At 37.6% G+C, this 13,872-nt stretch overlaps 1 protein-coding gene across 1 annotated transcript in view; it reads left to right on the top strand.

The window, feature by feature from the left end:
• Positions 1-13,872, top strand: part of CH25H (cholesterol 25-hydroxylase) — a 219,663-nt gene that overhangs the window by 146,381 nt on the left and 59,410 nt on the right. The window lies entirely within an intron of this gene.

Raw genomic sequence — 13,872 nt, 5'->3', positions numbered from 1 at the left:
TTTTAAATCCTTCTGCAACTTAATCTTCTTTTTCTGGACATATTCCAGAGCACTCTAAAAAGTGTATCATCTAGAATCGGACAGAATTTTTTTGAGTGTTGAGTTTATCTTTTAAGTTGCTGAGGAACTAAATGACTAAATCCGCTGATTGCTTCTGGTTCTACTAGAAATAATGTTGCCAAAGCAACCAGCTGAACAGTGGAGGTATCATTCCATCAGCCCAGTTAGCATTACATGTCCTCTTGGACTAACCTGGCCCTGCCAAGGAAGGTGCTGACCAATCTGGAGAAAATAATTTTTAGTAGCCTAATGATCTTTCCTGAACTGGGGCCAGAGGACCATCTGCATTAACGTAATGGGGAGGGGAGAGTTGTGAGTGTTAAATGCAAATTACTGGTCACTACCCCTAACATATTAGTCTCCCAGAAAGTGGGACTAGAAAATCTGTTTTTTAAACAAACGCCTTTGGTGATTTTTATGCACTCATATTTTTATGCACTTGACTATTAGAAAATTCCTGCTTAAGAAGGTCCTTAGGAAATAAGTCCTTTTGTCCTGAAGGAGTTAATAGAACTCCAGCCCCACGGGAGGAATTTCCCACCTATTCCTGCCAGTGTGTCTCCAACATCCTTGGGAGGAAAGGATCATTTACTCTTCTTATCTCATTGTTAGGGGCAGAGTAGAAGCAGAAATTGTTTCCTTTCATCCTGAAGGTGACTCATAGCAGTGACCAAGGTTTGTAGCCTGCCTGATGCAGCTCAGACATGATCATCCTCAGAAGAAGGTCCAAATGGGTTGTTAGGCTCAGTGCAAGGTGCACAAGGGTCATAGAGGTGAACAATACTCGGTGTGCTTGGATGTCTTGAAAAAGACACTAATAAGGTGGTGGGCACACCAAAAAACTATGATCACAATGAGTGCCATGAACAAAAGAAGTGGAGTACACTGAGAGGAGGAATAGAAGATGAATTGGGCTTATTTTCCTTCAAAGGCAGAGAGAAAAATGTAAAGAAAACATACTAAGTCTATGGGAAATCAAATGGCAGGCAAACAGCAATGATACATCCTGAAATAAATATTTTATATTATGTATGGTTGCACTGAACACATTATGTGTTTTAGTCCTCACAGTAATTCTTCTAGGTTAGATACCATTACACCTGTTTAATAGATGAAAAAACTGAAGAGAGGAGAGTTTAAGTTATTTATTAAATTATGCCACATACATTTATGGAGCACCCACCAGGCGTGGCATCAGGGTCCTATAACCAGTCAGTGGCTGGCCTCTGACTTCAGGATGCAGACTTTCTGTGATCTCTGCTGACAAATTGCTGATAGCCTGGTTACAGAAGGTACATATGTGAAAAAAATAGTTACAATGTAACTTAAATGTAAGTACAACGTGCTACATAAACTAACATACAAGAGTCATCCCCCCAAAGTACATGGTAAATTTATGAAACAACTGTAGGAATTAAAAATGTCTATGTCTGTGGTTGGGAGGGCCTGAGAAGTCTTCTTACAAAGTGTGGACCTGAGATGGGTTTTTACATATTAACAGAATTCAGTGATTGTTCAGAATTTAGAAAAATTGAGGTGATGATACAGGAATAGGCATTTGCTGAGGTTATACAGGAAGTTGAAAAATACAAGCAAACCACTAGTTATACACATTAAAAAGACCAGTTCACTCAATCAAGCAACATGTTTATTGAAGACTTACAAGGTGCACAACTTCTCGAATCACTGAGCTCTGAGACTTCAGAATTATAGTAACACCCAAGCTCTTATTAAAGAATTTACAATCCACCTGTGGAGATAAGATATGAAATTATAAAATGATTAGTGATAAGAACTGACAGAACTATGGAGTTATGTAATGAATCATTCAACCATCTGACTCAAGGAACATAATAGTAAATGATAAGATGATAGTTGTTTAAACAATAAGAGCCAAAGAAATCAGAAGTAATATAAATCTGACCTCTTGGCGATTTTGGAAGTTCCAGGAAAGAAAAACACTGGGGCAAATTTGTGTGTGTGTGTGTGTGTGTGTGTGTGTGTGTATGTACACAATTGTATTTTTCCAGGAAAGATAGATTCAAGGTTGTGTTTATTTTTTGTTTTTTCTGTATCCTTTTTTTTCCCCTCCTCTTGAAGTAAATTACATCCTGTATTTCCCCCTCCTCTAAAGAGTACAGGCTTCTATTAATTTCCTATTTCTCAGAGCTTTGTAATGTACTTTTCATTTTTCTTATGATGAGGTTGTACATCTTAACGTCCTTGATCCAAGGTACAATAAAGATTTTTACAACATAACGCCATTTGCAGCAACATGGATGCTCCTGGAGAATGTCATTCTATGTGAAGTAAGCCAGAAAGAGAAAGAAAAATACCATATGAGATTGCTCATATGTGGAATTAAAAAAAAACAAAAACAAACAAACAAACAAAACATAAATACAAAACAGAAACAGACTCACAGACATAGAATACAAACTTGTGATTGCCAAGGGGGCGGTGGGTGGGAAGGGATAGACTGGGATTTCAAAATGTAGAACAGATAAATAACATTATACTGTATAGCACAGGGAAATATATACAAGATCTTATGTTAGCTCACAGAGAAAAAAATGTGATGAATATACATATGTTCATGTATAATTGAAGAATTGGGCTCTAGACTGGAATTTCACACATTGTAAAATTATTATAAATCAATAAAAAATGTTAAAAATTAAAAAAAAGTTCCAAAAAAAGGTACAATAAAGAATTCTTAGAATGGAATATGGAATTCCATATTTTTCACCATTCCTCCTCCCTACCTTCCCTCTAAAACTTCCAGACACATCAGGCATTTATATCTAAGTTCAGAAAATCCTTTAGGAACTCAAGAAGTGAAGTGGCTGGCTCACTGCATAATAGTTTGGGGGCATGGCCTCCTTGGGAGACACTCTCAAATCATAGCACAGAAGTTCTGCCATTGGACCTGGACCTCCATCAGAATAGTTGGTGGAAGTCTTTTCATTTTTGAAAGCTTTGTGTTTGGAAGACAATGTGTACGACATATTTCAACTTCTGTGTACGTTTTCCATCCATCGCCTTACAGTTGACTCCCTTTAGCCATTTTGTCCTCTTCCTACCACCCCTTCCAGTCTGGTAACCACTGCTCTGTTCTCTGTATCTATGTGTTTGTTTTTGTTTGGTTTGGTTTGTTTGTTTAAGTTTTTTGTTGTTGTTTGGTGGCAGGAAGTAATTAGGTTTAGTTCTTTCTTTATTTTTAGAGGAGGTACTGGGGATTGAACCCAGGACCTAATGCATGCTAAGCATGTGCTCTACCACTTGAGCTATCTCCTCCCCCTTTTATTTATTTAATATTCCACACATGAATGAAATCATACAGTAATTGTCTTTCACCAAATGACTTATTTCATTTAGCATAATACCCTAAGGTCCATCCTAGTTTCTGCAAATGCAAAATTTTGTCTTTTTGTGGCTGAGTAGTATTCCGTTTTTGTGTGTGTGTGTGTGTGTGTGTATACCACATTTTCATTATTTATATGTCCATTGATGGACACTTAGGGTGTTCCATATCTTGGCTATTGTAAATAATGCTGCAGTAATCATAGGGGTGCGTATATTATTTTAAATTAGTGTTTTAGTATTTTCCAGATAAATATCCAGAAGTGGAATAGCTGGATCATATGGTAGTTCTATTCATAATATTTTGAAGCATCTTCTTACTGTTTGACATAGTGGCTGCACCAGCTTACTATCCCAGCAGCAATGTACCAGTGTTCTATTTTTGCCACATCATCTCCAATATTTGTTATTTCTATTCTTTTTGATAATAGCTGTTATCATTCTAATTGTGGTTTTGATTTGCATTTCCCTAATATGGTAATATTGAACATCTTTTCATGTGCCTGTTGGCCATCTGTATGTCTTTGGAAAAATGTCTACTCAGATCTTCTGCCCATTTTTAAGCAGGTTGTTTGTGTTTTTTTGTTGTTGAGTTGTATGAATTCTTTACATATTTGAGTAAATATTGGATGTATAATTATTGGATGTATAATTTGCAAATATATCCTCCCATTCAGTAAGTTTCCTTTTCATTTTGTTGATAGTCTCCTTTGCTGTGCAGTAGTTTTTAGCTTGATGTTTTTCCATTTGTTTATTTTTCTTTTGTTTCCCTTGCCTGGGGAGACAGTTCAAAAAAAAAAAATCATTACTAAGGCCAATGTCAGAGAGCTTGCTCACTGTGTTTTCTTCCAGAAGTTTTATAGTTTCAGGGCCTACATTCAAGCTTTTAATCAATTTTGAGTTGATTTTGTAAGATAGTGGTCTAGTTTCATTTTGTTGCACATGGCTGTCCAGTTTTCCCAACACCATTTATTTAAAAAACTATCCTTTCTCCATTGTATGTTCTCTCCTCTGTCATAAATTAGTTGTTGATGTATCTATAGATTTATTTCTGTGCTTTAAATTCTGTTCTATGGATGTGTGTGTCTGTTTTTTTGCCAATGCCATGCTGTTTTGATTTCTATAGCTTTGTAGCATGATTGGAAATCAGGGAGTGTGATGCCTCCATCTTTGTTCTTTTCTCTCAGGATTGCTTTGGCTATGTGGAGTCTCTTGTGGTTCACTGTAAATTTTAAGATTTTTTTTGTTCTATTTCTGTGAAAAATGTCCTTGGGATTTCAATAGGGATTACACTGTTATATTGAATCTGTATATTGCATTAGGTGATATGGACATTTTAGCAATGTTAATTCTTATAATTTATGAGCATGGACTAGCTTTCCATTTATTTGTGTCTTCTTCAATTTTTTTCAATAATGTTTTATAGTTTTCAGTGTAGTGGTCTCTCACTTCCTCAGTTAAATTTATTCCTGGACATTTTATTCTTTTTGTTACTATCATAAATACAATTGTTTTCTTATTTTCTCTTTCTGCTAGTGTGTTTTTAGTGTGAAAAAATGCAACAGATTTTTTGTGTATTGGTTTTGTACCCTTCAACTTTACTGTACTCATTTATTTTTTTCTAATTGTTTTTTTGGTAGAGTCTTTAGGGTCTTCTATGTGTAAGATCATGTCATCTGCATATAGTGACAGTTTTGCTTCTTTCTTTTAATTTGGCTTTAGGTATTTTAGAAATTTCTCTTTTGATTTCTTTATTGATCCAATAGTTGTTCAACAGCATGTTGTTTAATCTCCACATATTTGTGATTTCTCCAGCTTTCTTCTTGCAGCTGATGTCTAGATTCATACTGTTGTAGATTCATACTGTTGTGGACAGAAAAGATATTTGACATGATTTCAATTTTCTTAAGTTTATTGAGATTTGTGTAGGGGGGGTCCCAACATATGGTCTGTCTTTGAGAATGTTACATGTGCACTTGAGACGAATGTGTATTCAGCTGCATTTGGATGGAATGTTCTTTATAAATCTGTTGAGCCCATCTGGTCTAATGTTTCATTTAAGGTTTCCTTACTGACTTTCTGTCTGTATAATCTGTTGATGTAAGTAGGGGTATTAATGTTCCCTACTGTTACTGTGTTGCTTTCAAATTTGCCCTTTAGATCTGTTAATAGTTGCTTTATGTATTTTGGTGCTCCTTGTTATGTGCATATATATTTAATAACTGTTATGTCTTCTTGATGAATTGTCTCCTTTATCATTATATACTGTCCACCTTTGTCTCTTGTTACCTTTTCGGCTTGAAGTCCATTTTGCCTTGTGTGAGTATGGCTACACTCCCTTTCTTTTGGCTGCCGTTTGTGTAGAGTGTTATCTTCCCTCTTTTCACCTTATGCTTATGTTTGTCTTTAGAGCCCAGATGACTCTCCTGAAGGCAGTGTATATTTGGGTCTTAATCTTTAATCCATCCAGCCATTCTGTGTATTTTGATTGGTGAATTCAATCCACTCACATTTGGGGTGATAATTGATATATAAGGACATAGTACTGCCACTTTATCTTTTGTTTTGTGGTTGCTCTGTATCTCCATTATTTCTTTTTCCTTGTGTATCTGTCTGCCATTTAAGTTTGATTTCCTATGATTTGTTTTTCTCAGTTTCCTCTTTTATGTTTTGTGTCTCTCCTCTAGATTTATGTTTTATGGTTGCTGTAAGAGTTTAATAAATTTTTTCTTAGATAAAACAGTCCCTTTTCTGCTGACTGCATCACATCTTCATTTGCTTATATGGGTTCTGTCTTTTTCTTCTTCCTCATGTTTTTTGTTGTCTTAAATTATTCCTTTTTATGTTGTGATTTTATTACCAAATTGAAGTAGCTATATTTATTTTTACTGCTATTTTCCCTTTAACCTTTATGATAAAATGAAGTGTGGAACAACTTATTCTAATATAGAGTTGCAATTTTATGATTCTGTCTATTTATCACCTTACACAAAGTTTTGTGTAGTTTTACCTTTTTTAAGTAGAAGTGCTCCTTTCAACATTTCTTGTAAGGCAGGTCTAGTGGTGATGAACTCCCTCAGCTTTTGTTTGTCTGGGAAAGCCTTTATTTCTCTTTTATATCTGAATAGTAACTTTGCTGGGTAGAGTATCCTTAGCAGACAGTTCTTATCTTTCAATGTTTTAAGTATGTCATTCCACTGTCTCTGGGCCTGTGGAATTTCTGTTAAGAAATCTGCTGATTGCCTAATGGGGTTTCCTTTGTAGGTTATGGTCCTATTTTCCCTGGTGGCCTTTAAAATTGTTTGTTTGTCATTGATTTTTGATAGTGCAGTGGAAAAGCCCACAAGGACAGACTATCAAAGCCTCCCAGGCAGGAATATTGCTTATTGCTTTTGTGCTTCTGTAAAACAGCTTGCTCTTAGGAAACCGAAGTTAACCCTCCCCACCCTGCTGGTGCAAAAACCCAAGACCATGTGATTTCTTTGTTCCTAAAATCCTATAAAAGCCTGTGTAAACCTACAGATGGGGTCCAGAGCTTGGAGTGTTAACTCCTCTGGGCCTGCCAGCATAATAAACCTGAGTTCTCCAACCCTCCGAGTGTCACTTGGTCTCTCAATGGGAATTAGGTTTCTGTAACAATAGCTTTACTATAATGTGCTTTGGAGAAATGTTTTTTTGTTGAGTTAATCAGGCTCCCTCTTAGCTGCATGGACTAGTATATCCTGTTCCTTCCCCAGATTTGGGAATTTCTCAGCTATTATTTCTTTAAATAAACTCTCTGCTTCCTTCTCCCTCCCTTCTCCTTGTGAAATACCCGTTATCCTGGTGTTGTCTTTCCCAATAGAGTCGGGTAGTCCACACAGAATTTCTTCATTTTTTAAGAAGATCTTATTTCTCTCTTCTCTTCTATTTGTATCATTTCTAATTTTCTGTCTTCAAGCTCACCAATTCTCTCTTGCATATGGTCTTCTCTGTTTCCAGTGCTTTCTAATGTGTACTTTGTCTCATTTACTGAGTTCTTCAGCTCCGGAATTTGGTTCTTTTGTAGAGTTTCAGTCTCTTCAGTAAAGCATTCCATCTGTTTATTAATTTTATTTCTGAGCTCACTGAACTGCCTTTCTGAGTTTTCAGGTAGCTCATTGAGTTTCTTCATGACAGCTACTTTGAATTCCCTATCAGTTAGATTGCAATATTTGATGACTTTATGGTTTCTGGAGAATTATCATTTTCTCTTTGTGATACTGTATTCCATGGTTTTTCATGGTATTTTTGAATTATTCCTCCACTGGTGCATTTGAAGTGGGAAACACCATTCATCTTTAGGTAGACCTTTTTTTTTTTTTCACTTGATTCTAAAGATTCAAGTTTAGTAATTAGAACCCTTTCTTTTGTTTTTCAGTAGGTGGTGCTTATAGCACAAGTTTTTGGTTTCTCATACCTTCACTGCCTTTGGCTATACAGGCATACCTCAGAGATATTGTGGGTTCAGATCCAGACCATTGCAATAAAACAAATATTGCAATAAAGCAAAACACATGAATTTTTTGGTTTCCCAGTTTATACAAAAGTTATATTTACACTATACTATAATCTATTAAATGTATAATAGCATTCTGTCTAAAAAAACAAATGCACATACCTAAATTTTAATATACCTTATTGCTAAAAAATGCTAACCATCATCTGACAATGCAGGGTTACTACAAACCTTCAATTTATATATTTAAAAAAACACAATAAAGCAAAGACCAATAAACAAGGTATGCCTGTAGTTGAGAATCCATGCTTTCTGCCCTCCATTGCCCCCTCCAAAGGTATCCCCCTGTACCCTTGTGGTTGCTGCTTTTGCCTCTGGGGTTGGTGGCTATTGTGTCTACCATATCCAGGGTCACCTGGGTGCTGGCCTCCTTAATCGTGGGGGATGAGGTGGGAAGAAGGGAGAAGCTAGGGTTGGATGCTTCTGCTGTGTCTGGGGTTGTTGGGTTCACAGGCACTGCCACTGCAGGCAAGGGGGCCAGAGTCTCAGGCATCTTCAGAACTGGAGGGAAAGGGTTGCAGCCCCACTGGCATGGATGCGCAGTTTCCTGTGGCCATGGACACCACTGTGGCCATGAGATCAGGGCTGTGTACACTGCCTTCCCTGCTGCTACAGGTTCTCTGGGGCTGCTAGCTCAGCCTGGATCACAGGCACTGCCTCCACTGTTCCCCCGGTTTTACTTCTTCGTGTTCCACTCCACTCATCTTTAGATATACAGATGTGTGTAACTGTCATCCTGGTGTGGTGGGCAGAGAAGCCCTTGTTGAACTAAGGATGTTTTGCTGATTGTAGAGTGATGGGGAGAGACAAAGGGAGTGTTCTATGCCACTGTGATGCTGATGTGTCTGTCTGTTTGTCTCTCTTGCCTATTATTAATTTCTTATAAAATTATGGTGCATTTGTTGCAATTAATGAAGCAACTTTCATACATTATTATTAACTAAAGTCCACATTTTATTCAGATTTCTTTAGTTTTTACCCAGTGTCTTTATTGTGTTCTGGTATCCCATCCAAGATACGACATTACATTTAGTTATACATCTCCACTGGCTCCTCTTGGAAATTCTAAGTTTCTCAGAATTTCTTAGTTTTTTGATTACCTTGATGGTTTTGAGGAGTATTACTCAGGAGTGATGTGTCTCCATTGGGATTTATCTGATGTTGTCTCAAGATTAGACTGTGACTATGTGACTGAGTTTGGGGAAGGAAGATCACATAGGTCAAGTGTCATTGTTATCACATCATACCAAGGTTACATGCTGTCAGTGAGCTTAGTGATCTTGATGTTGACCTTGATCATGTGGCTGAGATAGAGTTTCCGGTTTCTCCACTGTAAAGTTACTTTTCCTCCCACTTCTTTGGAAGGAAATCGCCATCCACAGATCACATTTAAGGAGTAGGATGTATTTGCATCAATTATTTGGAATTTTTCTACATGGGAGACTTGTCTCTTCTCCATTGTTTATTGACTTATTCAATCATTTGTTTATATCAGTATGGACTTATGGATATTTGTTTTATACTTTGGGTTATAATTCAATACTATGTTATTTTGTTGCTCAAGTTGTTCCAGCTTTGGCCCTTGAGAGCTCTTTTGGTTGGTTCCCGTTGGTCATATACTTTCGTATACGTATTACTGTCTTATTTGGCATTTAAAACGTTGTATACATCAAAATTTTTTAATTTCTCCAAATTATTAAAGTAATATATACTTATGAGAGATAACTTTAACAGTACAAAATATGTAAGAAGCTAAAGTCACACAGAATACAATACTCAACGTTAACATTTTAGCCCTATTACTTTGTATTTTTATGTGCATAGTTAGAGAGCTTCTGGTAACTTAAGTTTACTTAACACATTTTTTTGGTCTTCAAAGGAATACAAAATTGAAAAGTTCTTGATGAAGAAGAATATTTGTCTCTGAATAGTTTATTAGTTTCTTCTGAATTGAAAAAGGAAATAAGATGATCAGTGACTCAAATCAATAACTTTTTTGTTATAAATATAACTGAATCACTATGCTGTACACCAGAAATTGACACAACATTGTAAATCAACTATACTTCAATAAAATAAGAAAAAAAATTTGCAAATCCCTTGGTAATTAAAATTATGAGCCTGTTCTTTGTAATTCATGTAGACCAGTACCTGAGATTATGTATAGAGCTCAGGCACTGTTGATATAGTGCTACTTGGCCGACTATTACCAGTAGGATAACTGTAAGTTACACTCAAAAAATGGTAAGGGATTCCAACCAATCAATGGAGTGAAAAATGTGGTGCCAGAAATGCATTTTCAGGACTGAGAATAAAGTAGAAATAGAAGAGAAACTTCTAAACGCTGCTAGTCCTACATTTCAGTTGTTTCTCTAACTTGAGAAAGTTTAATTTAGTCATGTGTGATGGTACTTTGGTTTCTGACTTGGAATCCCTGTACTTACTAAAATGGACGTTTAGTCTCTGACCTTTAGATAATCAATGTCACTTTTGTCTTCATGGGGGAATTTTCAACTTTAAATAAACTACTTAAAGTCAGTTGGGTTTTGACTTAATATTTAATTTATTAAAGGGAAAATTTAGAAACCTAATTTTCTTTAAGTCTTTATACATCTTTTGTCAACCTTGTATATTTACCAATGGAGTACACGTTATATAAGAGAAGAACTATTATTGCTGGGAGAGGCCTTGATAAGTGTTTGATAACCTCATTTTAAACATAGTAAACTATTTTCAAACTTAGTAAATTAAGTTTTTAAAATATTTTAAATGCATTTATAATTATTAATTTTCTTGTTACCTACTTCAAACTTTGCAACCCCCAACTATTAAATTTTTCCCTAGTACTTAACTATACACCTAATAAATTAACTTATATAATTAATCTCAAATTACCTTGAGCACCCCAATACAATTCATGTATTTCAGCAAATTATTTTATACCAGTCAACTCAAATCCCAAACTCTAAAACCAGTTGCAGAGTTTATTAGGAATCTATTGTAGGTTCATAGGTCAGAATCTCTTAAAACATTGCCAAAACATTAAGTTCAAATACTGGGAGGCTAGTCTACTGGTAACAGAACATATTCTTAAACCTAGTGCACAAATGGTAAATCCACACTTCTGAGTTATATTTTAGTATTAACTTTTCCAGGGATAAGAAATTATTTTCATTAAGAAAATGAGAGGCCACCAGAAAAGGGCTGGAAGGAGATGCAGGCCAGCAATGGCGAGGCCATGGACGCCCAAGCTGAGGCTCTCGAGGCTGTCTTACAGCCCGCACCCCACAGGGTGCCAGCCACCCACTCCCAGCTCGGGAAGCACACTCCTGCCTGCACTGCCGAGGGTCCCAGGTGCTGCCAGCCTACGTCCAAGGCCAGGACTCAAACTGAGACCCAGACTCCAGTTCCCGTAGACCCAGCTTGAGTTCTGGCTTCAGCTCAGGTGCCCAAAGGTGCCCAGGTCCTCCCCACAGCTCTGGAGCAGGTCCCCGTTTGCCAGTATGAGGGCAGGACTGATGTGACCCTTGGGCTGCCATCTACCTGGGGCTTGGATCCCCTGTGCTATTTGTACAAATAAACCTGAGGCAGGGTCTGTCATGAAAGAGAGAGAGAAAGAAAGAGAGAAAGAAGGAAGGAAGGAAGGAAAGAAAGAGAAAGAAAGAAAGAAAGAGAGAGAGAGAAAGTGAAGAAGGAAGGAAGGAAAGAAGGAAAGAAAGAAAAAGAAAGAAAGAAAAAAGAAAGAAAGAAAGGAAAAGAAAGAAAAAGAAAGAGGAAGAAAGAAGGAAAGAACGGAAGGAAGGAAGGAAGAAACAAAGGAAGAAAGAAAGAAGGAAATCAGTTATCCTGTTAAAACGAGGTTACCTTCAAGGTGAACTGAAGTTACCATGTCAACAGGTTTCACTTTCTGGGTTGACAGTTGATAACTTTAATGAAGTTATTTATCAGTCAAAAGTTTGGAGCCAGTATGAAGAAGTGGGGGCTACATAATTCTAAGATGAGTCTTCTTGAGCCACAGACAGAAACACTTAACACCTCCTCCCACTCCCGCCAACACACACACACACACACACACACACATTCTTTAATAATTACAAAAACAATAGGAGATTCCAGGTTAATACTCATTTTATGAGATTAATTTTGAAACCCTGACCTCTGGGTTCTTCCAGATTTGTTACATGATATGGGTAGATGATACTCTCAGTTATTTTACTGACTAATTGGATTAAATAACCCAATTTAATGTCTGAGTGTATTAACCACAACTCTTAAGTCATTTTCTTGAAAAGTATTTGTCATCTTCTCCTTTTAAGGTTTTCAAATCATTTTTTACCTCTACATTCTGACAGAATTTTTTCTTCCCATTACATTGATTTGACTTTTTTTCATTGTAATTGGAGCATCTTCAATTGAATGTGCATTATAAACCTCCCCTGCCCCATCTGCCCTATGAAGTTTTTTTTTTTTTTTGTAAAATCACCACTTTTCACTCATGTCCATGAATAGATTTTGTTTTTGTTGTTGAATCACAAGAAGAATTGATAATCTCTCTCCTGTGGTTAGAGCTATGTTTCTCCTGGGGACTCTGCAACATCTAATTTAAGTGGGAGAGAATTCTGACTCTAGACCACCTTCAGACTGAAAAATTGCATTACAAAACTCCTGCCTCCCTGCCCTGCAGATGGCAGACACCCCCGCCCCCACAACTGCATGAGCCAATTCCTTAAAACTCTCTGTATATGTATCCCACTGCCTCTGTTTCTCTAGAGAGCCCGAGGTATGATGTAGAAACAACTCTGAGTGCTGAGGCTGGGGTTTAAAAGGCAGTGGAGCTTCGGCTTGCTACTTTGGGGATGCTTGCCGTTGAAATCCAGCGAGCACGCTGTGAGGAAAGTAAATGAGAAGACTGCGTGTTGGTGTTCTGACCATAGTCCAGCTGAGATCCCAAGTGACTGCCGGCCCCAACCACCAGACACGCAGTGGAGGGAGGGAGTGAGTGAGCCATCTCGTGCTTCCAGCCCTAGGCGGCTGAGCTGCACTCGTTCATGCAGCACGAACAGAAAGAAACTACCCTTGACTCTCCCCACCCCACCAAGTCCTGCCTACGCTGCAGATTTGTAAGCAAACTAAAAGATTATTGTGGTTGTAAGCCACTAATTTCAGGGCAGATTGTAAACAGCAACAGAGAGCTGAAACACTTTGCAAATGAACGTAGGGACCAGTTTAGACTAGGTTTTACTACAGTAACAATCAATTCCCAAATCCCAGAGATGTAATAGCAGCAAAATTCTCATTCATATCACTTGTCTGTTGTGGGTTAGCTGCAGTTCTACTTCAAATAATCTTTGTTCTGGGCCCAAAATGAAAGAGTTGCCTCTATCTGCAACAGGATGGTGTCATAGTAAAGGGCAAAAAGGAAATGAAGAAACCACACACTGGCTCTGAAAGCTTCTTCCGGGAGGAGGCACACATTTCCACTCACACTTCACCGGACAAAGAAACCACAGCGGCCAAGACTGACAGCCTTTCAAATGAGGCGGGAAAGTATGATCCTCCTGCAGGAAGGAGCGGAAGTTGCACGACAAGCCACACGGGGGTGTGCATGTATAACCCCCAACCCCAAAAGGGAGGAGTGCGGGGGGTGCAGGACAATACTGTACTCTACCAGAGTGAACATCCTTATGTAGGAGAAAGAACAGTAAAGAGTCAATGGTTTGGAAACACTTTCTAATTCTAGTTTCAGAAAAAGACTGCTCAGATAGCAATACCTGTTTTAAAACAGTGCCCACTATCCCAGCCAGTGTAAGATTGTTTCCTTGTTCTCTTATTACATAGCATTTTCCCCCCTAATATTGATCATACTCTTGTAATTACTCCGTACCGGTGGGGAAAGGGCGGATGGTCACAGA

This window comes from Vicugna pacos, chromosome 11 (genome assembly GCF_048564905.1).
Source record: "Vicugna pacos chromosome 11, VicPac4, whole genome shotgun sequence".
Classification (NCBI taxonomy): Eukaryota; Metazoa; Chordata; class Mammalia; order Artiodactyla; family Camelidae; genus Vicugna; species Vicugna pacos.
This window is presented reverse-complemented; position numbering and strand designations above follow the sequence as displayed.